Source organism: Giraffa tippelskirchi, chromosome 2 (genome assembly GCF_054371585.1).
Source record: "Giraffa tippelskirchi isolate mGirTip1 chromosome 2, T2T-mGirTip1v1.2.pri, whole genome shotgun sequence".
Taxonomy (NCBI): domain Eukaryota; kingdom Metazoa; phylum Chordata; class Mammalia; order Artiodactyla; family Giraffidae; genus Giraffa; species Giraffa tippelskirchi.
Window position 1 is genome coordinate 125,934,962 of NC_137276.1, and position 25,207 is coordinate 125,960,168.

General features: G+C 40.2%; 1 protein-coding gene across 1 annotated transcript in view; it reads left to right on the top strand.

Annotated features, from left to right (window-relative positions):
* The first annotated feature begins 2,023 nt into the window (after window positions 1-2,023).
* The window catches only part of KCNAB1 (potassium voltage-gated channel subfamily A regulatory beta subunit 1), a 532,662-nt gene continuing 509,478 nt past the window's right edge, over window positions 2,024-25,207 (top strand). Inside the window, exon 1 of the mRNA XM_081570616.1 lies at window positions 2,024-2,052. The gene's annotated coding sequence lies outside the window, so the exon portion shown is untranslated. The remainder of the gene's footprint in view (window positions 2,053-25,207) is intronic.

A 25,207-nucleotide genomic window follows, 5' to 3' on the forward strand; every position in this document is an offset into this window, starting at 1 on the left:
GAATTAGAGGTTAGGTGGGAAAGGCTGGTGCTAGAGTCAAGATTTGGGAGTTCATGTGTAGAGGTGCTGGTTGAAGAGAAGAGAATGAATGTGCTTCTTTATACTGAAAGATAAGAAGATCAAGAACCAAAGCCAAAAGAATGCCAACAGTGATGAGGTAGGTAAAGGAAGTAGAACCAACAAAATAAATAAAAAGGACCCAATGAAAGCCAAGGGAGCCTGCATTTCAAGGAGGAGTTGATCAAGAGTGCCAGATATCTAAGAGAGAGAAAGAAGAATGTGTCAGACATGACAAGAAATATTTTAGTGAGGTGAGTGTGTTGGAAGTGAGATCATGAGGTTGAGAAGGGAAGGGATACTCAGAAAGAGAACAAAAAGGCATCAGCTTATTGTGATGATTTTCAAAGAAAGGTATATAGAGAGCTCTTTTTGGCGACTCAGACTGTAAAGATCCTGCCTGCAATGTGGGAGACCTGGATTTGATCTCTGGGTTGGGAAGATGCCCTGGAGAAGGAAATGGCAACCCACTCCAGTGTTCTTGCTTGGAGAATTCCATGGACGGAGGAGCCTGGTAGGCTATGGTCCATGGGGTCACAAAGAGTTGGACGTGACTGAGAGACTAACACTAACACTTTTTAGAACATTGGATCAGGAGAGAGGAAATACAGTCATTCTGTGGTCACACACACATATGTGCACACACACACACACACACACACAACTTATAAGAAGCCAACCTATTATGTTTAACGATACATATTTAAATAATCTTATATACTGTAACTGAGCTCAGAGATTTCTGATATTTTCCATTGTTATCTAACTCAGATTTATCTTGCAAAACTCAACATAGGAAAATTCTGATTTCCAAAATGAATCTTTTCACTTTCCAAAATGAATCTTTGCTTAATGGAAAAATATATCTTATCTCCTTTTTAAATGGGAAGCTCCTCATTTACATTAAGATATAAATTTACAAGCATTGCATTTATAATGGACTTCAATGTACACAACCATGTACAATGTACTATGTTTATCACCTAGTTTTCTAAACTCTTTTTATGAGAAAATATCCCAGTGCTATGCCCTGTCCATTTTTCCTTTTTGCCGTGGAATTTTCCTCATGGAGTAGATCTTTCATTTTTATTTTGTACTGACTCTGAATGATACTCAGGCTATGTTGGGATGACCTTGCTGAGAAGTCTTTCTCAGGCACTCAGGATGATTCTTGGGGTCTTCCCTCAAGCAGAAAGAGACTTGACAAACTGTCCTCGCCTCAGAACCCCATGGACATGGAGCCTGGTCTGAGTCTTCAAAGTTAGAAAGAGTTAGGTTTAGCTTTGCTAATTTCTAGAAGCAACCACTGGACTTTTCTAGAATCCCATTTCTAGAATCAACTTCAGGACTATTAGCAAAATTCCTGTAGGCTTTCCAGATCATTATTCTCTTTGTTATTCTTTTTAAAAATATTTTATTTATTTATTTATTATTTATTTATTCATTTTTGTTTGTTCCTTTGTGCAGACTTTCTCTAGTTGCAGCGAGCAGGGGCTACTCGTTGTTGCAGTGCGTAGGCTTCTCATTGTGGTGGCTTCTCTTGTTGCGGAGCACCGGCTCTAGGCGTGCAGGCTTTGGTAGTTTCAGCTCACAGACTCTAGAGCTCAGGTTCAGTAGTTGTGCATGGGCTTAGTTGCTCCGTGGCATGTGGAATCCTCCCAGACCAGGGACTGAACCCTTGTCACCTACACTGGCAAGTGGATTCCTATCTACTGTGTCACCAGGGAAGTCCTGTCTGTTTGTCTTGCCCAGTTATCCTAGGTTTTCCAAGAAATCACAAAATGACCACAGAAATCCAGGTGGAAACTTTCATAGCTTGGCAAGTGGTAGAGACAAAGGGCTTTGTTAATGTGTTGTTTTGTCTTTGCTAGCTTCCCCATTCGGTGTGTACTGATGTGTGTCAGCCTGGGACCCGGAAGGGGATTCGTCACAGGGAACCAATATGCTGCTTTGGCTGCATCCCATGTGCTGATGGACACGTGTCACGGGAACCAGGTAGAGATAATCATTTTTCACTGACGTTAAAATGCGAGTAGATTAAATATATTTTGGCAAAGAGGGCCTTGGGAGCCTTCTTTATAAAGAGATGTGAACAACTTATCACAAAAATTATGATCCATCAAACTATTGGATGTTCTATGCAGTGTGAAAAAAATACAACATTGGGTTTTAGTTCTAAAGCTGCTGCATTTGGAAAGAAGACCTGAATCCATGAATTTCAGAGAGGAAAGTTTTTAAAATGAGATGTTAAATATGAATGCAGGGATTCATGCGTTCATGAATTATTAAAATTATTTTATAATACTTCTATAATAATTGTACTTCATTCATAAATACTTAAAATTATTTCAGTTTCTGAAATAGATTAAACATTAGTTATGGAAAAATAGTAAATAAGTAGTAATAAGTAAATTACAGTTCTATGTTTTACAGACTTATCTTTAATTTAGAAATAAGAGATCTAAAAGCACATCCCTAAAAGCAATTGGCTTAAGACCATAATTACTCAAGTTTGTAGGACAGGTGAGTTCTGTATCTATTGCTCTATGAATTTCACTACAACCTGCTGAATCGCTGTTCTTGGCCAGAATTTTAGCTGGGCTTGGTAGGCTTAGCCTTATGAAGCTTGTTGCAGCAGGTTAATTTTTATTGCTACCTTCTGTTAAAAATAGCGCAAATTGTACTTGTCTTTTGCCAAAAGGTCCTCAATAGTAATTTATTTAAAAGAGAATTTTAAAAATGGAAAATTTTCCCCAAATGGAAAAGAAAACACATTATCTGAACAAGTCAGGGGATCCCACGTACCCCAGACTCTGCAGAGTTGCGTCAAGAGAAATCCAGGCTAGCAGTCAGAAGTGATTGAGAGGAAATTCCAGTCTTTACCTGCATCTTTCAGAGAATGGTGAAGAGATACATTTCATAATCCACCACAGATTCACCTCAATTTTTTCTTATGTTGCAATATTTTACTTTGGCTTCCCAAGTGGCTCAGTGGTAAAGAACTCATCTGTCAATGTAGGAGACATGGGTTCAATCCCTGGGCTGGGAAGATCCCCTGGAGAAGGAAATGGCAACCAATTTCAGTATTCTTGCCTGGGAAATCCCATGGACAGAGGAGGTTGGCAGGCTACAGTCCATGGGGTTGCAAAAAGAGTTAGACACAACTAAAACTACTAAACAACAACAATATTCTTCTTTAGAGCCTCTGCCCAGCTAAATGCCCCCAAAGTGTTTTCAACCTTAGTTAGTATGGTTGCTGTTTTTATTTCCTTTCTTCTAGTTCTCAACCTTTCTCTAACTATTGTCTCAAATCTGCATCTGGAGGATGAGGAGGGGAAGGCTGAGTGGGCAAAGACAAATTGTCTTCTGTAGGTGAGGAAAATGTTGAATGGAAGGCTGAAAACACTCGTATTTTATAATAATCAACTGTATCCCTGTCACAAACCTCATTTTACCTTAATAGCTTTTTATTTCTCACATATTTGTGCATTGTTCTTAGGTTTGTGAGGGGATACACCATCTTTCTCAATTAGATAATTAGGGGAGAAAGAAAGAGGCATGCAGAAACAGCTGAAATCAAGGAGGGAGACTGAATTTCCAAAATTGAAATGAGTTCTCAGTCTTTACTATTAGCCGCACATTCTAAGACCATTTTATCACTGCTTTTTTTTTTTTTTTAAAGATATATATATTCTCTATAAAAAATCTCAGTGAGTCCTGTATGAGGCCTTTGGTTTTTCTGGGCAATTCACAGCCGATGGGGACAACTGTATTTCTTTGCAGTCAGTCCTCTGTTCTTTGTTCATTAGGTCAAAGGGAGTGTGATCAATGTGGGGAAGACTACTGGTCCAATGCACAAAATAGCGAGTGTGTGCTGAAAGAAGTGGAATTCCTTGCTTATGATAAGGCCCTGGGATTCACGCTTGTCATTCTCTCCATCTTTGGGGCACCTGTGGTCTTGATAGTCACAACTGTGAATGTGATACACAGACATACTCCGCTGGTGATGGCTAATGACCGGGAGTTGAGCTTTCTTATTCAGGTTTCTCTTGTCATCACACTGCTGTCTTCCATGCTCTTCATTGGCAAGCCCTACAACTGGTCTTGCATGGCCTGTCAGATCACTCTGGCACTGGGCTTTTCTCTCTGCCTGTCTTGCATTCTTGGTAAGACTATTTCACTGTTTTCAGCCTACAGAATTTCCAAATCCAAAACTTGACTTATATCCATCCGCCCTCTTTATCGGAAAATCATTGTGCTAACCTCTGTTCTAGCTGAAATTGGCTTATGCATAGCCTATTTAGTATTGAATCCCCCAAGGGTATACGAGAACATGGAATCTCAAAATATAAAGATTATTCTGGAATGTAATGAAGGTTCTATAGAATTTTTGTGCTCTGTATTTGGGATGGATGTCTTCTTGGCCTTACTGTGCTTTCTCACAACCTTTGTGGCATGCCAGTTGCAGGATAATTACTATGAAGGAAAATGCATCACCTTTGGAATGCTGGTCTTTTTATCGTCTGGATCTCTTTTGTCCCTGCTTACTTGAGCACCAAAGGCAAATTTAAAGTGGCCGTGGAAATATTTGCAATCTTGGCATCCAGCTATGGTTTATTGGGTTGTATATTTGCTCCCAAGTGCTTTATTATTTTGCTCAGGCCAAAGAGGAACACGGATGAAATTGTTGGCGAAAGAGTCCCTGCTGTCCATAAGAACATCCAGCTGACTTCAGCCTCCATGAGAAGTGAAGTCAACAATACCATGGCGTCAACTGTTCTGGATGACTAGAGTCACGGGTTGCACATGTCGCTTAGAGCTGCAATGGTGACATGGTTCAACATTCCCTCTTCAGGTGGCTCCCATAGCAGCTGCCTGATGCTCTGGGTAACTGTGAGGATTTGGGTTCTGGTAGTGTAATCAAAGCACGGCTTATGAAACCTCATACCATTTGACATGAATTAGAATAACTGTTATTATGGAAATGTAAACCACTTCATTAAAATATTTCATAATACTTTGGTATAAGGAGTATATGTAGAGAATATAATAGGCACAAGTAAACTAACATGTAGAAGGAAATATTTGGGACTTGAATATTTTTTTTCATCATGGACTTCTGATCTAGAAATTTACATTAGACTAAATCACTACATGGGGACCCAAAGAGACATCTTGTTCTACATCCTGTTAATGCCTCTATGGAATAGATAGCTTTGCACTGACTGAGGTAAGAACTACATACAGCTCATAAACTTTCCCTTGGAGCAGAGCATTTGGTAAGAGAATTTATGTTTCGAAGGACTCTGTGGCATACAGAGAATATTGAAGGAATTGAGATGTGAACGAAACTCAGCTCCTTCTTGAATTCATAATGGGAATGGACAAGTTTCTCACAGAGGGAAGGCAAACCTACTCTAGATTTTCCTGGATAATAAGTAGTAAAGTATTTGAGTTTCAAAACAGTCTTCTTAAAAAATAAAAATGAAGGGAATTAAGTGTCAGCAAAGCAATCAATAAGTTGATTATGTAGTAAATACCTGGATGGCAGGAAAGCAAATGTTTACCTAGAGCAGGTATTCGAATGAAGGATTTTTTAGGGTAAATTAAGTGATAGATATTTGCCCTCTGATTATCTGGAGTTAACTGGAATGTTATAAAAATATTTTCAATCTTCTTTCAGATATGAACTTTTAAAATGACCTATATATATTTATGTGCATATGAATTGAGTGTGTAGAAAAACAGAATTTGTAGAAATGCTGATAAACCAAATACCCAAGTGCATCCTTGACTCTAGGTAACCAAGAGGATCAGAGAGAGCTCTCTTTTCAAGAGAAGTTAAAAATACTTGTGAATATCAGTCAACCAAACTGGGCAGAGATTCATGCAGGCTTATGGGAGCAGAAAGTGAAACCATGATGACTAGTTTAGCAGAATAAATCTGTCAGGAATTAATTTATTGATTCTTAAAGAATGGACCAGATGAAGGGGGTTGAGCTTCCTGTATTTTAAACAGAAAGTTTACTGCAAGGACCATTAAAGTGAGATCATTTATTGAAGGGCTAATTGTATCCTAGACTTTCTGGGATAGCATCTATTTACCCATCCATCTATCAAAACTTTTACAGTGCTTTTTTGCATCACAGCTCTAGGATTTTTAGAGAAGAGGCTGTATTGCAGCATGAAGAGTGGAGAAGTTGCTATCTTTGTCTGTTCATGCAACCCAAGGGTGGACTTTGGAAAAGGGAGTATAGTTTGTCAAGGTAACAACAATAAGAAAGTGAGAATATGAGTCAGATTTTTTTGTTCAGTTATACATATAATGGGTATTCTAAATGATTCATTCTAAATGACTGAAAAAAAGCTGAAAAGTGGCTCAAGTCTAGTGACTTTTTGTATAAAAATATATTTCAATCTCAGTAATGTACTTTTCTGAGATGTTGATTATTGAACATACAGAATCTAAAGAGATGATTCCAGAAGTCCATCTGGGTAATATCAAAGTCTCCATTATCTCCTTTAATATCACACAGCTCAGTAGTACTGTCTTATTGAACTTGTGTTCTTTGCAATTATTTATTTTTTCTTATCAGCAGTGAGTTTAGGAAATTAGAGAAAAATAAATATCATTAGAAACAAAATAACAACTGAACTTGCCTGTTTTGTGTTTACTGGTACAACCTTACAATTTTAAGATGCAACTTTTATCTAAAAAGGTCTGAAGTCATCACTTGTTGCTTTGGTACATGTGTTGTTATAGAAACTGGCTTAAGGCAGATAAATTGAATAATATGTGATTGTCAAAGGATGATCTAATTTTAATTATTGATTTATTTGTTGTAACTAGTTGCTATAAAGTATTAAAAAATTTCTCATAATATTCCAAGATAATATCTCTGAATGAATGTATCATTTAAATTATCTCTTGTGAAAAGAATGACCAGATTCTCTATCAACACACGTTGCCTTATAAGAGAATCTCATATAGAAGTCACCAGTGATGCACCCTGCTGTGGGTGAGCATTTGCTGGTAACCACATGCTGGGCCTTAGGGAGCAGCTCAGAATTAATTTCAGAGTGTTGCATCAAAATAATGTGGTTGCTGGCTTAGGGAATAGCATAAAGACTAATTGCTTGAAAGAAAAAAATTGCAAACCAACACTACTCAAGGCTGACCTAGACATGTGCAGGTTTGGAGTCTTTTGAAAAAAAAAAAAATGTTTGTCAGAGCTGCTCAAATCCACAGTATAAGATTAACTCCTTTGAGTTAAAGCAAAGAAAATTCTTGATGAAAAGTGAACACGTTATTGAAAAAGGAAAGATATTCCAACTGGATTAGTCACTTTATAACATGGCTCTGATCTCATTATTTCCTGACTTACCAGCTCCCAGTGGCTCTCCACTCTATTGCATGAGTCCAGCTGCCTTAGCCTGGCATTCAAGATCCTACAAACTGTTTTCTATCTTCTGTTTTGACATTTGTCACCTGCCACCTTCCTGCCCATATCCTTATAACACAATCTAACTGGACTCCTACAATCCCTAGAACAGCCTACCTTCTAGTTTCCTGATTTCATGTTGCTTATACAATTCCCCTTTTCCTCGAATGCTCTAGTGGTACTTCAGTCATCCATCCATCCATCCATCCATCCATCCGTTCATCCATCCATCCATCCGTCTGTCCGTCCGCCCGTCCGTCCGTCCGCCCATCTGTCCGTCCCTCCATCCCTGAAGGCTTAGTGTGCACCGGATTCAGAGTTAGACACTGAAAATGCACAAAGACAAAGCATTGTACAAATACTTACCATCATTTGAGATGATAGATTATAAACTAACAATTATCCAATCATTTGTTAAAGCTTTGATTGTGGGAGCATAGCAGAAAGAGTGGGTGAGTCAGGGTCAGGAAAGGCTTCCTGGGTAAGGTGACATTTAAAAAAATTCCTAAAAAAAAATTCCTGAAGGGCAAGAAGAAACTAGCCATATGAAAGAAAGATAAACTAACGTATGCATTCTACTTAGCCTAGTGCTTGGAGCATGCAGGATACATACCAACTTTCCTTTCCTTTTCTCTAAAGTCCTGTAGGACTTTTTTTCTGTGCCTCTCCTATGTCACTGGCCCTTTTCTGCCTTATTCTGTGGTTATCTGCTTCTATGTTGTATCTCTATTGCAATTGTTGACTAAAGAAAATAGTCACAACCTTAAGGTGAAGAGTTGTGTTTTATTTGGTGGAATTTTTTAGTACTTCAACATCTCAAGCAACCCTGAGAAACTGCGCCAAAGAGGCTCGGGGGAGGAGTCAGGTTATATAGAAGTTTGCAACAAGGGGCAGGTAGTCTGAATGTCAAAAGATTATTGTTAATTAAGGAAACCAGATATCTCAAATTAAGGAATTTAGCATATATATATATATATATATATATGCCATATATCCATCTCCCTTTGTAGACTTAACATCTTTTGAATATACCTTTTACTTAACTGATATCCAATGATTTTAGTTTTTAAAAATGAGTGCATGAATAAATGAAATTGTCAAGATAGGTAACCACTCACCTTGCAAGGTCCAGGGGCAGTGTTTCAATGTAAGTTAAGGTCTTGAGCAGAGAGAGGTGGCGGAGGTAGAAAGGGCCTGTTGGGGTAACACAATGTGTTTCCAAGATAGCAGGGGCCATTTTGAGAGCAAGAGGCACTTGGATTTGGGAAGGGAGAGGGAACAGAGGACTGAAAGGAAGGAGGTGAGTTTAAATGGGAGTGGGGAGTCTTGAAAAGAATTTTTCTACCGTATTCATTTGACAATTGCCCCATGGTATTTTCTCCTTCTTTTCGTCTCATTTTTGAAGAATAAATGCAGTATTTTATCCTCCCTCACAATTTCTTCACTTTTGAGCTGTCATTGTAAAAAGCAGTAGTTTGGAACATCCAAAGACTAATTATTTGTAATCTCAAGGTAGAATTACTTACAATTTATGTAAAAAAAAATCTCTGTTAAGACTAATTTATAGTTTTAGAGGATTGTTATACATTTCTCCTGATAGTTTTGGAAAACAATTCAGATATAAAAGACATAATGTGTAAATAAAAATAGATCGTCCATATTAGTTAGAGTAGGTTAACTGCTGGAACGAACAACCCCTAAATCTTAGAGGTTTAACAGATTAACACTTAATACACGCTAAACTTAATGTATGGGTTATTAGTCAGACTTCTCTCCTTGACGGCCACCTTCCAGACAATGTCTCAGGGATGCTGCTGGATAACCAGATCTATTCTTTGTCTTCCCCTCTCTGCTCTGTGCCCCTATAGACTGGATCACACTGATGCCCTTACCCTATGGCTTCCCAGTAGGTTTTGCTGATGAGAAGCACCAATGGGAGACTGCAGAATGAGAGGAGAGGTCAGAGTCTTTGTTGTTTCAACCACGGCTCATCCTCTCCCATGACTACAGCTAGCACGAGATGCTGTGTGTACTGATCTGTCTCCTCCTTCTTTTTGACCTCAGTGTAAGAACAGCTCCCCATTGTTCCTAGTCTCGGGTGCTTTGTCACCTTTTGTTAGATCCTTTAACTTTGCCCGCTCGTGTCAATAGTCTTTCTTTAAACTCTCTTCCTTCTGAAGGTATCAGCTGCTTCCTGCTGGGACCCTGACACATACAGTGACCCAAGTTTCTTTCATCTTATGCTGCTATCTTCAGTGCAGGCTTTGCAGGCTCCAAATCACGGATGAATGTAAATAGGCCGTGGGAAGATCTGATGGTGCCTAGTCTGGCGTGTAGGCCTTATGAACGCTTGAAATATTAAACGAGAGTACAACTCAAGACAAAGCTTCCACTGAGGAGAAAACACTAGGAATAGGATCCAAACTAGTCAGAACAAGGACAAGAGGGGCAAAGCAATAAAGGGTTCAGTCCAATTGATCAAAGTAAACCTTACTGATTTAGAACTTAGTCATATTGAGACATATGATAGAGCTGGACTTAGGTCTAAAGGTTTTAGATGCTTTAGGATAATGATTATAGTCAGTTATTTTTGCTAACAAGTGAAGCAATGTCAAAGATAATCTCAAATTATTCATTAGCTATTACTGTCATATGACTAATCATATCAATAAATGTTCCAGGACTATTTAGTGTGTTTGTTGCAAAATGGTGTGTGATGTGACTGCCCATATTCCCATCAATGAACCATCACTCAGAACCTTGGAGTGCCTCAAGGATATGCTTTTGAAGTTTGGGACACATTATTTGGAATATCCTTAATCCTGAACAATCTACTTTTTCAAAAGTAGATTAGATTTTTACATATTTATTATTAAACACTGAAAGAAAAATATAAGAGAAAGACAGAAGATATGTATAAGACTGAATGAAGTAAGAAATGGGGTAAAGCAAAATGAAAATGCAATGCTAATTACTACTTTGGAAAACTCTTTGCCCTATCTATTAAAGCTGAACATATAACTACCCTGCTGCTGCTGCTGCTGCTAAGTCGCTTCAGTCGTGTCCGACTCTGTGCGACCCTATAGACGGCAGCTCACCAGGCTCCTCCATCCCTGGGATTCTCCAGGCAAGAACACTGGAGTGGGTTGCCATTTCCTTCTCCAGTGCATGAAAGGGAAAAGTGAAAGTGAAGTCGCTCAGTCGTGTCCGACTCTTAGCGACCCCATGGACTGTAGCCTACCAGGCTCCTCCGTCCATGGGATTTACCAGGCAAGAGTACTGGAGTGGGGTGCCATTGCCTTCTCCGAAAACTACCCTAAGACCCAGAAAATTTACTCCCAAGAATATACTAACCAAGTTATATCTTTATTCTCACCAAAAAGATGAAGTGTGTAATTTTGACTACTCAAGCAAGAAACTACCCAAATGCCCATCAACGGTAGAATGGATAAATAAATTGAGATGTATTAACATAACACAGGAAATACTATATAGCAATGAGAATAAATGGACTACTTTGTGGGAAAAAGACTGCAGGGGGATAAGCTTGAGAGCTGGGAGACCATTTTAGAAGTGATTACTGTCATCTAGGTGAGAGATCATGGTGGCTTGGACCAAGAGCAGGGCTCTCAGCAGTTTGTGGCTAATCAGACACTGTCGCATCAGATTTCCTGATATAATTTAGACATTTGACAGTTACACATTTGAAATGTATGTTCAAAAGAAAAGAACACACATTAGAAAGCTACCTAGCTTCACTTCCCAAAGTAATCCCATTATTTTGTGGCTTTTACTGCCTTTTGAAATTCTGTTTAATAAGGGACTCATTTAAGCTGATAAAGCTACCTGGGTAGAAAATGACTTTTTGGAGTGGTTGCCAGAGCTCTTTAATAATTAAAACATTGAATGGAAGATTTCCTGCTTCTTTCCCATGTTAAGGTTTAAATATTTGCTGATGAACACAGACCTTTTCTCCTTTCTGTCTTTATTATGTATAGTAGTACTTTTACAAGTGCTGCTGGAGAAGAGCACATGTTCTGGGTGGTGTCAAGAGAATGAAAATGGATGTGGGATACAGATACAATTTCTGTTCTCTAAAAAATGGTGGGCTAACACAGAAACCTGGGCTTCCATGGTGGCTTAGTGGTAAGGAATTCCCCTGCTAATGCCGGAGATGCAGACTTACTCCCTGGGTTGGGAAGATCCCATGAAGAAGGAAATTGCAACCCCACCAGTGTTCTTGCCTGGGAAATTCCATGGACAGAGGAGCCCGATAGGCTACAGCCCATGTGGTCATGAAAGAATTGGGCATGACTTAGGGACTTCCCTTGTGGCTCAGCTGGTAAAGAATCTGCCTGCAGTGCAGGAGACCTGGGTTCCATCCCTGGGTTGGGAAGACCCCCTGGAGAAGGGAAAGGCTACCCACTCCAGTATTCTGGCCTGGAGAATTCCATGGACTGTATAGTGCATGAGATTGCAAAGAGTCAGACATGACTGAGCGACTTTCATTTTCACTTTAGGGACCACCACCAACAATACAGAAACCACCACTTGGTGCAAATGACTTATGAAGCAAAAAGAAAACCTCTGTGAGTCACTTATAAATCTGATGACCTGCAAAGAATTTAGAGATACAGCCTAACCAGAAAATGCCTGTTTTCCTCCTCACAAAGACATCGAAGTTAAATTCTACCCTTCTCTTTGAAGTTTCTCTTCATAATGCCCTGCTTTTTGCAGGGGCTGTATATATTGATTTATAGGTAAAGCATAAGGGTTTCTAAGGCCAAGCACAAATTATTTATGACATTCTTACTGGTAGGGTTTTATGGCCTTGCTTTATCAATTTCACTTTAAACGTCAGTCTTCCCACAGTGCTAAGCAGACTGACAGAGTGCTAACATGCTTAGGTAGACCTTGGATTGAAAAGATAAAGACAGCAGGACTTACTTTGGTTCCTTAGTCTCTCGAAACTGGCTGGAAACAGCAGAGCAAACTGAGTGAACAGCAGAGCAAACTGAGTGAACATAAAGAGTTTAGAATAACATGGCTTGTACTCAGTAGTACCCATTCCTGCTGTTTAAACCTAAGTAAGTTACCTTTCTTCTCTAAGCATAAGTTCTGGCACATAGTGAACATTCAGTGACTATTAGCTGGTGTCTTAGTTTGTTCAGGCTATGATAGCAAAACACCACAGGCTGGGTGACTTATAAGCAAGAACCACGTATGTTCCAGTTCTGGAACCTGGGGCATCCAAGGTCACGGCAGTGACAGACTGGGTATATGGTAAGGGCCTGCTTCTGCCTGATGGGTGGGATCCCTCTAGGGCTCATTTATAAGGGCACTAGTCCTATTCGTGAGGGCTCTACCCTAATGACCTGTCACCTGCCAAAGACCCCACTTCTTTATACTGTCACCTTAGCGGTTAGGATTTCAACATCTTAATTTGGTCGGGGGGGACACAAACATTCAGACCATACCCTCTAGTTATATCAGTAACTAACCCTAACCTAACCCCAACCCTATTTTTAACACAGAGAATTGAACTGTTAGCTATTGGTATAATTATTAGCTAGTTTTACCCCCATGTCTGCTTAGTCCCAGCTCCGTGGACCGAGCATTTAAAACTCTAGTCAGTGGCACTTTGGAGTCACATAGTTCCCGAGACCGGAAACATGGGAATCATGATACAAATTTCCTTTTCCTTCAGCTGTCACCTCCATCCTCCTTCCAAGTCCCACATACAGCACAATTATCCACTAACTCCTGTCAACTCCATCCTTAGTAGGGTTCTCAGGTCAGTTCTTTCTTCTTTATTCACCCAATCCATCAGACACCCTTTGCCCCAATACTCTGTCCCTTTACCCTGCTTCTCTCTTCAGCAGGAGTCCTCTCTCTAAGATGTATGTCTAAGTTTGTCACTTCCTGGCTAAAATACTTCAACATTATGTTATTGTTTCTCATTTACCTTTCTCACTGGACACTCTCTCTCCCTGACCCTTTGTGGTCTCCTTTTCCTCTCGCTAAATTATTTACAATTCTCTGAATTCATCTCCTCTGAGAAAAGGTGGCTTCTTCTTCCTGAATGTTCCTTTCTTCTCTATTCCTCTGTTGCCAACTATCTTCTTCCAATCTTTGGAGACTCAGGTAACATATTGTTTCTCCATGGAAGCTTTCTGAGCAGCCTCTCTCCACTAAGTTTGATGAGGCATCTTCTCAGTGCTTTGTAGCACTCTATGCCTAATTTGATTGTACCACTTATCATCCTGGGTTGTGATGGCCTTTGAAAGGGAGCACCATAGACTCAGGGAGCTCTGTGTGTTCACCTTCATATTTCTTGTGCCTAGGAGAGAGCCTGACACCTGATAGGTGCTCGATAAATGCACTCTGAATATCCACCAATCAATACCAGGTGGCTGCTATACTGGGAGGCTGGTGTTTTGGTAAGTTTAGTCAAAATACAGGCTTCCTTGGTAGCTCAGTTGGTAAAGAATTCTCCTGCAATGCAGGAAACCTGGGCTCAATCCCTGGGTCAGGAAGATCCCCTGGAGAAGGAAATGGCAACCCACTCCAGTATTCTTGCCTGGGAAATACCATGGACAGAGGAGCCTGGAGGGCTATAGTCTAAGGGGTTATAAGAGTCAGATACGACTTAGTAACTAAACCACCATGACCACAATCAAGGTACAGAAGGAACTGCGTTTAATAAGTTTTTGTTCATTTTTAAAGTTTCTAAGCGGTACTGACATCAGGTTGTATTTTACTCCACGACTGTGGGTGGCACTAGTGGTAAAGAACCCACCTGCCAATGCAGGAGACAGAAGAGATGTGAGTTAAATCCCTGGGTTGGGAAGATCCCCTGGAGGAGGAAATGGCAACCCACTCCAGTATTCTTGCCTGGAGAATCCCATGGACAGAGGAGCCTGATGGGCTATAGTCCATGGGGTCGCAAATAATTGGACGTGACTGAAGTAACTTGGCACGTGGCTATATTGGACCTTCCTCAAACATGGCCGGAATCTGAGATCACTTGCCTCTGGAGAAACAGTCTTTAGCCTATGGATAAGCAACCACAAGCCATAGTTACCCATCAAAGTCAATACAACAATTTGCTGACTTGGGGTTTTCCATCCAGTGGCTCACTGGCAGTTACACTAGTTTAATATAAACCTCTACAGATGGGAGGAGGCTAAGATGGCGGAGGAATAGGACGGGGAGACCACTCTCTCCTCCACAAATTTATAGAAAGAACATCTGAACGCTGAGCAAACTTCACAAAACTACTTCTGAACGCTGGCAGAGGACGTCAGGCATCCAGAAAGACAGCGCATTATCTTCAAAAGCAGGTAGGAGAAATTATAAAAGATAAAAAGAGAGACAAAAGAGTTAGGGACGGAGACCCGTCCCGGGGAGGGAGTCGAAAAAGAGGAGAAATTTCCAAGCACCAGGAAACCCTCTCACCGGCGGGTTTGAGGGAAGATTTCGAATCTCAGAGGGCAACATAACTGGGAGAAAAAATAAATAAAACCCACAGATTACGTACCTAAAGGCAACTCCCAGCAAAGAACCCCAGACACTCGCATCTACCACCAGCAAGTGGGGGCTGAACGGAGAGGAGCGGGCGGCACTGCTTAGGGTAAGGACTGGGCCTGATCGCCCTGAGGGCAATCTGAGGGAGCTAACGTGAGATAGTAACCTAAACTGTGGGACAGCCAGAGAGAGAAAACTATCCCGCGAAAAGCCGAAATCTAAGGCACTGCCGGCCCGCTCACAGAACAAAGGACTGAGCCATACCAGAGGAGAGCTAGCCGGCTGCGGACCGCCCCATCTCCCGCCGGATACAGCGGGCAGGCGGGGCCCGCCAGAGCCGGAAAGGGGCAAACTCGGCCCCAGAGAGGGCACCTCCTACCAATCTGCAAACAGGCTCCCAGTTTCTAAGCAAAGACTGCCTGAGATCCCAGAGGGTCGCCAGCCGCCGGGAGGGTCGCAGCCAGAGACCAGCTCCCCAGAACCAACACAAAGCACACCGGAGCCGGGCGCGCCTGTAAACCGAGGCGGGGACCAGGGAGGTGATAAGCCGCACCGCCCCAATAGGGGAGAGTGCGTTCCCCAAACTCCTGGCTGCCTGAGCTGCTCCGACCGGGAACGGCACAAACCGCGGGCGCAACCGAGTCTGCGCCTTCGTGGAGTACCCAGGAACCTGAACCTGAGCGGCTTAGACCTGGGAAGTGCACGCATCTCAGGGCCCACTCCCCGGCCGAGAAACCTGAAGCCTGAGCAGGGTAGACGGGGAAAGCACACACGCCGTGAGCGGGGGCGAACCCAGTGCGGCCGAGACACTGCGAGCTCTCCACACACACGCCAGTGATATAGGTTTGCAGTGTTCCTCCCTCCCCACAGCAGGACTGAACAAGCGAACCTAAAGAGACCGCTTCCGCCCCTTTGTGGCAGGGCGGAAATTAGATACTGAAGACCTCCAAACAGAAGCCAAATAAACAGAGGGAAGCGCGTTGGAAGTGACAGGCCAACAGATTAAAATCCCTGTAGTTAACACCGACTGCATTGAAAGGGGCCTATAGATCTTGAAAAGTATAAGCAGGAACAAGGATCTATCTGAAACTGAACAGACCCCACACTGCTCAAGTCCAGGATATATATTTTTACTATTATCATTTTTTTTAATTTTTAAAAAATTTTTTTCTTTCTTTTTTCTTTAAGTCCTCTATTACACCTTTAATTTTCATTTTCATAACCCACTATTACCTTGCAAAAAAAAACAACCCTATTTTTAAAGCAAACTGCATACATATATCTTATACCTTTTGTGTTTTCTTTTTTTTTTACTGTTTCTTTCCTGTTTTACTTTTTTTTACTGTTTCTTTTTTTACTGTTTTACTGTTTTTTTTTCTTTTTACACTGTATTCTTTTTTCTTTTTTTTTATATTGTATGTTTTATAAGAGTCTAACCTCTACTCTAGATTTTTAATCTTTGTTTTACATATTTGATATCATTTTTGTACATTTAAGAATCCAATCTTTAGTACCCATTTTTACTCAGGAGTGTGATTACTGGCTTGATCACTCTCTCTCCCTGTGGATCCTCTTTCTTCTCCCCCAGGGAACCTCTATCTCCCACCCTCCTCCTTCTCTTCTCAACCCAATTCTGTGAATCTCTGAGGGTGTTCTGGGTACTGGAGAACACTTCGGGAACAGAATACTGCCCAGATCTCTCTGTCCCCTCTTGATTCCTCCCTTTCTACTCATGCTCACTTCTATTACCTTCCTCCCCCCTCTCTTTGTATCTCTGTGAACCGCTCTGAGGGTTCCAGACTGTGGAGAGCACAGAGGGAAGTGCTTACTGGCTAGACTGCTCTCTCCTTGTTTGAGTCCCCCTCTTCTCCTCCTGGTCACCTCAAACTCCCCCCCCCCCCCACTTCACCTCTCCATGTAACTCAGTGAACCTTTCTGGGTATCCCTCGCTGTGGAGAATCTTTTCACCATTAACCTAAAAGTTTTATTATTGATGCTGTATGGATGGAGATGTCTTGAGGCTACTGCAAGAATAAGACTGAAAGCCAGGGGAAACATTAATTAATAAGAGATCATCCAATAGCCTCCACATATACACTGAAACCAAGCTCCACCCAAGAGGCAATAAGATCCAGAGCAAGACATACCACGCAAATTCTCCAGCAATGCAGGAACATAGCCCTGAGCATCAATATACAGGCTGCCCAGAGGCACGCCAAATCCATAGACATCTCAAAACTCAATACTGGACACTCCATTGCACTCTAGAGAGAAGAAATCCAGCTCCACCCACCAGAACACCGACACAAGCTCCCTCATCCAGGAAACCTTGACAAGCCACCCGTCCAACCCCACCCACAGTGAGGAACCTCCACAGTAAAGAGGAACTTCAAACTACCAGAATACAGAAAGGCCACGCCTAACACAGCAATCTAAACAAGATGAAAAGGCAGAGAAATACTCAGCAAGTAAAGGAAAATGAGAAATGCCCACCAAACCAAACAAAAGAGGACGAGATAGGGAATCTATCTGAAAAAGAATTTAGAATAATGATAATAAAAATGATCCAAAATCTTGAAAGCAAAATGGAGTTACAGATAAATAGCCTGGAGACAAGGATTGAGAAGATGCAAGAAATGTTTATCAAGGACCTAGAAGAAAAAAAAGGAGTCAATATATAATGAATAAGGAAATAAAGGAGATAAAAGACACTCTGGAGGGAACCAACAATAGAATAACGGAGGCAGAAGATAGGATAAGTGAGGTAGAAGATAGAATGGTGGAAATAAACGAAGCAGAGAGGAAAAAAGAAAAAAGAATCAAAAGAAATGAGGAAAACCTCAGGGACCTCTGGGACAATATGAAACGCCCCAACGTTCGAATCATAGGAGTCCCAGAAGAAGAAGATAAAAGGAAAGGCCATGAAAAAATACTCGAGGAGATAATAGTTGAAAATTTCCCTAAAATGAGGAAGGAAATAGTCACAGAGAGTCCCAAACAGGATAAACCCAAGGCGAAACACCCCAAGACACATATTAATCAAATTAACAAAGATCAAACACAAAGAACAAATATTAAAAGCAGCAAGGGAAAAACAACAAATAACACACAAGGGGATCCCCATAAGGATAACAGCTGATGTTTCAATAGAAACTCTTCAGGCTAGAAGAGAATGGCAGGACATACTTAAAGTAATGAAAGAGAATAATCTACAACCCAGATTACTATACCCAGCAAGGATCTCATTCAGATATGAAGGAGAATTCAAAAGCTTTACAGACAAGCAAGAGCTGAGGGAATTCAGCACCACCAAACCAGCTCTCCAACAAATGCTAAAGGATCTTCTCTAAACAGGAAACACAGAAAGGATGTTTCAACACGAACTCAAAACAACAAAGTAAATGGCAACGGGATCATACTTATCAATAATTACCTTAAATGTAAATGGGTTGAATGCCCCAACCAAAAGACAAAGCTGGCTGAATGGATACAAAAACAAGACCTCTATATATGCTGTCTACAAGAGACCCACCTCAAAACTAGGGACACATACAGACTGAAAGTGAAGGGATGGAAAAATATATTTCATGCAAACGGAGACCAAAAGAAAGCAGGAGTCGCAATACTCATTTCAGATAAAATAGACTTTAAAATAAAGGCTGTGAAAAGGGACAAAGAAGGACACTACATAATGATCAAAGGGTCAATCCAAGAAGAAGATGTAACAATTATAAATATATATGCACCCAACATAGGAGCACCACAATATATAAGGCAAATACTAACAAGTATGAAAGGGGAAATTAACAATAACACAATAATAGTGGGAGACTTTCATACTCCACTCACACATATGGATAGATCAACTAAACAGAAAATTAACAAGGAAACACAAACTTTCAATGATACAATAGACAAATTAGATTTAGTTGATATTTACAGGACTTTCCACCCCAAAACAATCAATTTCACCTTTTTCTCAAGTGCACACGGAACTTTCTCCAGGATAGATCACATCCTGGGCCATAAATCTAGCCTTGGTAAATTCTGAAAAACTGAAATCATCCCAGCCATCTTCTCTGACCACAATGCAGTAAGATTAGACCTCAATTACAGGAGAAAAACTATTAAAAATTCAAACATATGGAGGCGAAACAACACGCTTCTGAATAACCAACAAATCACAGAAGAAATCAAAAAAGAAATCAAATTATGCATAGAAACGAATGAAAATGAAAACACAACAACCCAAAACCTATGGGACACTGTAAAAGCAATGCTAAGGGGAAGGTTCATAGCAATACAGGCGTACCTCAAGAAACAAGAAAAAAATCAAATAAATAACCTAACTCTACACCTAAAGCAACTGGAGAAGGAAGAAATGAAGAACCCCAGGGTCAGTAGAAGGAAAGAAATCTTAAAAACTAGGGCAGAAATAAATGCAAAAGAAACAAAAGAGACCATAGCAAAAATCAATAAAACTAAAAGCTGGTTTTTCGAGAAGATAAACAAAATTGACAAGCCATTAGCCAGACTCATCAAGAAACAAAGGGAGAAGAATCAGATCAACAAAATTAGAAATGAAAATGGAGAGATCACAACAGACTACACAGAAATACAAAGGATCATAAGAGACTACTACCAACAGCTATATGCCAATAAAATGGACAACTTGGAAGAAATGGACAAATTCTTAGAAAAGTATAACCTTCCAAAACTGAACCAGGAAGAAATAGAAGATCTTAACAGACCCATCACAAGCACGGAAATCGAAACTGTAATCAGAAATCTTCCAGCAAACAAAAGCCCAGGACCAGACGGCTTCACAGCAGAATTCTACCAAAAATTTAGAGAAGAGCTAACACCTATCCTACTCAAACTCTTCCAGAAAATTGCAGAAGATGGTAAACTTCCAAACTCATTCTATGAGGCCACCATCACCCTAATTCCAAAACCAGACAAAGATGCCACAAAAAAGAAAACTACAGGCCAATATCACTGATGAACATAGATGCAAAAATCCTTAATAAAATTCTAGCAAACAGAATCCAACATCATATTAAAAAGATCATACATCATGACCAAGTGGGCTTTATCCCAGGAATGCAAGGTTTCTTTAACATCTGCAAATCAATCAATGTAATACACCACATTAACAAATTGAAAGATAAAAACCATATGATTATCTCAATAGATGCAGAAAAAGCCTTTGACAAAATTCAACATCCATTTATGATAAAAACCCTCCAGAAAGCAGGAATATAAGGAACATACCTGAACATAATAAAAGCTATATATGACAAACCCACAGCAAACATTATCCTCAATGGTGAAATATTGAAAGCATTTCCCCTAAAGTCAGGAACAAGGCAAGGATGCCCACTTTCGCCACTACTATTCAACATAGTTTGGAAGTTTTGGCCACAGCAATCAGAGCAGAAAAAGAAATAAAAGGAATACAGATAGGAAAAGAAGAAGTAAAACTCTCACTGTTTGCAGATGACATGATTCTCTACATAGAAAACCCTAAAGATTCTACCAGAAAATTACTAGAGCTAATCAATGAATATAGTAAAGTTGCAGGATATAAAATTAACACACAGAAATCCCTTGCATTCCTATACTCCAATAATGAGAAAACAGAAAGAGAAATTAAGGAAACAATACCATTCACCATTGCAACAAAAAGAATAAGATACTTAGGAATATATCTACCTAAAGAAACAAAAGACTTGTATATAGAAAACTATAAAACACTGATGAAAGAAATCAAACAGGACACAAACAGATGGAGAAATATACCATGTTCATGGATTGGAAGAATTAATATAGTGAAAATGAGTATACTACCCAAAGCAATCTATAGATTCAATGCAATCCCTATCAAGCTACCAATGGTATTTTTCACAGAACTAGAACAAATCATTTCACAATTTGTATGGAAATATAAGAAACCTCGAATAGCCAAAGCAATCTTGAGGAAGAAGAATGGAACTGGAGGAATCAACCTGCCTGACTTCAGGCTCTACTACAAAGCCACAGTCATCAAGACAGTATGGTACTGGCACAAAGATAGAAATACAGATCAATGGAACAAAATAGAAAGCCCAGAGATAAACCCACGCACCTATGGACACCTTATTTTCGACAAAGGAGGCAAGAATACACAATGGAGAAAAGACAATCTCTTTCACACGTGGTGCTGGGAAAACTGGTCAACCACCTGTAAAAGAATGAAACTAGAACACTTCCTAACACCATACACAAAAATAAACTCAAAATGGATTAAAGATCTAAATGTAAGACCAGAAACTATAAAACTCCTAGAGGAAAACATAGGCAAAACACTCTCCGACATAAATCACAGCAGGATCCTCCATGACCCACCTCCCAGAATATTGGAAATAAAAGCAAAAATAAACAAATGGGACCTAATTAAAATTAAAAGCTTTTGCACAACAAAGGAAACTATAAGCAAGGTGAAAAGACAGCCTTCAGAATGGGAGAAAATAATAGCAAATGAAGCAACAGACAAACAATTAATCTCAAAAATATACAAGCAACTCCTGCAGCTGAATTCCAGAAAAATAAATGACCCAATCAAAAAATGGGCCAAAGAACTAAACAGACATTTCTCCAAAGAAGACACACAGATGGCTAACAAACACATGAAAAGATGCTCAACATCACTCATTATTAGAGAAATGCAAATCAAAACCACAATTAGGTACCATTTCACACCAGTCAGAATGGCTGCTATCCAAAAGTCTACAAGCAATAAATGCTGGAGAGGGTGTGGAGAAAAGGGAACCCTCTTACCCTGTTGGTGGGAATGCAAAGTAGTACAGCCACTATGGAGAACAGTGTGGAGATTCCTTAAAAAACTGGGAATAGAACTGCCATATGACCCAGCAATCCCACTGCTGGGCATACACACTGAGGAAACCAGAATCGAAAGAGACACATGTACCCCAATGTTCATCACAGCACTGTTTACAATAGCCAGGACATGGAAGCAACCTAGATGTCCATCAGCAGACGAATGGATAAGGAAGCTGTGGTACATATACACAATGGAATATTACTCAGCCATTAAAAAAATACATTTGAATCGGTTCTATTGAGATGGATGAAACTGGAGCCCATAATACAGAGTGAAGTAAGCCAGAAAGAAAAACACCAATATAGTATACTAATGCATATATATGGAATTTGAAAAATGGTAATGATAACCCTATATGCGAGACACAATGAGAGACACAGATGCATAGAACAGTCTTATGGACTCTGAGGGAGAAGGTGAAGGTGGGACGTTCTGGGAGAATAGCATTGAAACATATATATTATTATATGTGAAACAGAACACCATTCCATGTTCGATGCATGAGACAAATGCTCAGGGCTGGGGCAATGGGATGACCCAAAGGGATGGGATGGGGAGGGAGATGGGAGAGGGGTCCAGGAAGGGGAACACATGTAAACCCATGGCTGATTCATGTCAATGTATGGCAAAAACTACTACAATATTGTAAAGTAACTAGCCCCCAACTAAAATAAATAAATTTATTTAAAAAAAAAAAAGAGTAAAAAAAAAAAAAGAGTGACCAAATGATTATGATGTAAGTTTAAATAAAAAAAAAAAAACTTTTATATACAGCAAATTTCAAATACTGTAATTATAAATGTATTTTACTGAAAAAAATCATCAAATATTAAAAGTTCTGACTCCGGATGGTAACATTATAAAAAAAATAAATAAATAAACCTCTACAAACCACTAAGATCAAAATGCCATGCCTACTCACTGAAGTTCAAGGCTCACCATCACATATCCTGGCCCTACCAAAAGCTTACCTGCATGAATATTGTACCCTCTCAGTTTTCAATTCCCACCTTATGATACGTTGCATTGAAAAGGCACCAAAAAACTCTCCTCTTCCTTTTGGGTTTAGAACAAATTAAAATATGTCAAACAATAGAAATTTGAGACCAAAATTTACTTCTTAGGGTAAACACCAAGTTGAGGATGTAACTTACTGTGAGAGTCAAGCAGGTTTCCTAAATCTGATCCCAAGAATTAAGACAACTTACCCCTCTAGTCACAAGCAGTTGAGACTGGGACAGGCCTCCCCACAGTGAGGAACTTGCCAGGTAAGACTTGGATTGTGGGAAAGCAAGGGAAAATTACCACATCCTGTGAGCATCTCATACCCAAAGACAATGACAGATATAGCATCTGAGCTCAGCTGTGTCGCTTGACTTCCCCTCGGGCTGAGTAAGCAGGGGAGATGCCAAGGATGTTAGACTAGTTGAGCTTCCTCAATATAGGAGGGAAGAGAGTTTCTACCTAACTCTGGCTCATGATAAGGGGCTCAGTCAAATAACTTTTGTGGTTTATCAATAAAAATGTATATATAGGAGGAGCTATTGCTCCATATCCCTTGGAGGAGCCTGATGGGCTACAGTCCATGGGGTCGCTAGGAGTCGAACACAAAACTGAGCTACTTCACTTTCACTTTTCACTTTCATGCATTGGAGAAGGAAATGGCAACCCACTCCAGTGTTCTTACCTGGAGAATCCCAGGGACAGAAGGGCCTGGTGGGCTTCTGTATATGGGGTCGCACAGAGTCGGACATGACTGAAGCAAGTTAGCAGCAGTAGCAGCATTGCTCCATATCAGTATTTTGTTCTTTTTAGTTTCTGTAGTTGCCTGCTATCCTAGACTAATGGGTAAACATATGGTAATTTTGCAGCAGTCAAGAGAATGCAGAATGAATCATTTATGGATGGCTTACCATGAACTCTAACGGTGGTTACATAAAACGTCGGCCCTTTTTCCTGCCTGTGTTTTGATGCTACTCGTCACAACACAAACTGAAAAAATTTCTAAGCCTTGAAGAGTGGAAAACATAATAGTGAATTTTCTCCATGATTTTTTTGCATTCTTTATTTTCTATTTCAAAAGTGGTGAAATATCCCTAAGAGCAAGTTAGACCAATTTGTTTTCAAACCACAACCTCTTGTAATTAAAAGGCCAGTAATGGATACATAGCTTTGACCTTAACACATTAATGTTGCATTTTTAAAGCAGGCTAATATGGGGCCATGGTGTATTTCTCAGATTTAGAAGCCTGATCCCTTAATAATGTCACTGTTCCTATCATTGTACCATATCAGATGCCTGCTGAACTGAAGGCTAATGTTTTGGGTCAGTGTAACCAAGATACAAAGGAAAGTGGTGGGCATAGCTGATCCTTCAGGATGCCTTAGGACTTATGATGTAAAAATGTCCCAACAAGCAGGCTTATTGGGGCTCACAAAGGAAGTACAAGGGCTAGTGAAAGAGAAGTACTATGCCTCTGTTTGTCCATTCATGGCAATGGCATTTCCTTGGCAGAGAGGGATATAGTCTAGGGTTGGACTAGGTAGCTAATAAGGCCCTTTGGGGAAGTTATTGACAAGAGTTAGGATTCCATTGGTTGGTTTGGAAAATCACTTGCTCATTTCTTGCTGTGGTCCCCAGCAGTGAAGTCTGTTTGCCAATGAGGGGAAGGAAAATGAAGACAGAAGGAGAGGCTGTGAGAGAATGAAGACACGGCCCTCACGTTGGGGATCTGCATTCTAGCCAGGAGAAAAAATGCATGCACACAGTCATTTGAAGAATGCCAAAAGTTTGGTCAGTAAAAGGGACAGTTGAAGGACATTTAAAATACCTTGGTCATGTAACTTAGCATCCCTGAGACTTATATCCTTTCTGTCTAAATTTCCTCATCTGTTACAAAGCTGTCCCAAGAGTGTGTATCTAGTAGTGTTCTAGTAGAAGTAGAGGCTTCCCTGGTGGTTCAGTTGGTAAAGAATCTACCTGCCAATGCAGGAGAAGCAAGTTAGATCCCTGGGTTGGGGAGATCCTCTGGAGAAGGAAATGCCAACCCACTCCAATATTCTTCCACTGGAAATCCCATGGACAGAGGAGACTGATGGGCTACGGTCCATAGGGTCGCAAAGAGTCCGACATAACTGAGCGATTGAACTGAACTCAATGTTAATAATATGTTTTGTACAGGGTTGACACAAGAAACATTTACTTTCCTCAAAACCAGAGGTTTTTTTTTTCAATTTTAATTGGAGGCTAATTACTTTACAATATAGCAGTGGTTTTTGCCATACATTCACATGAATC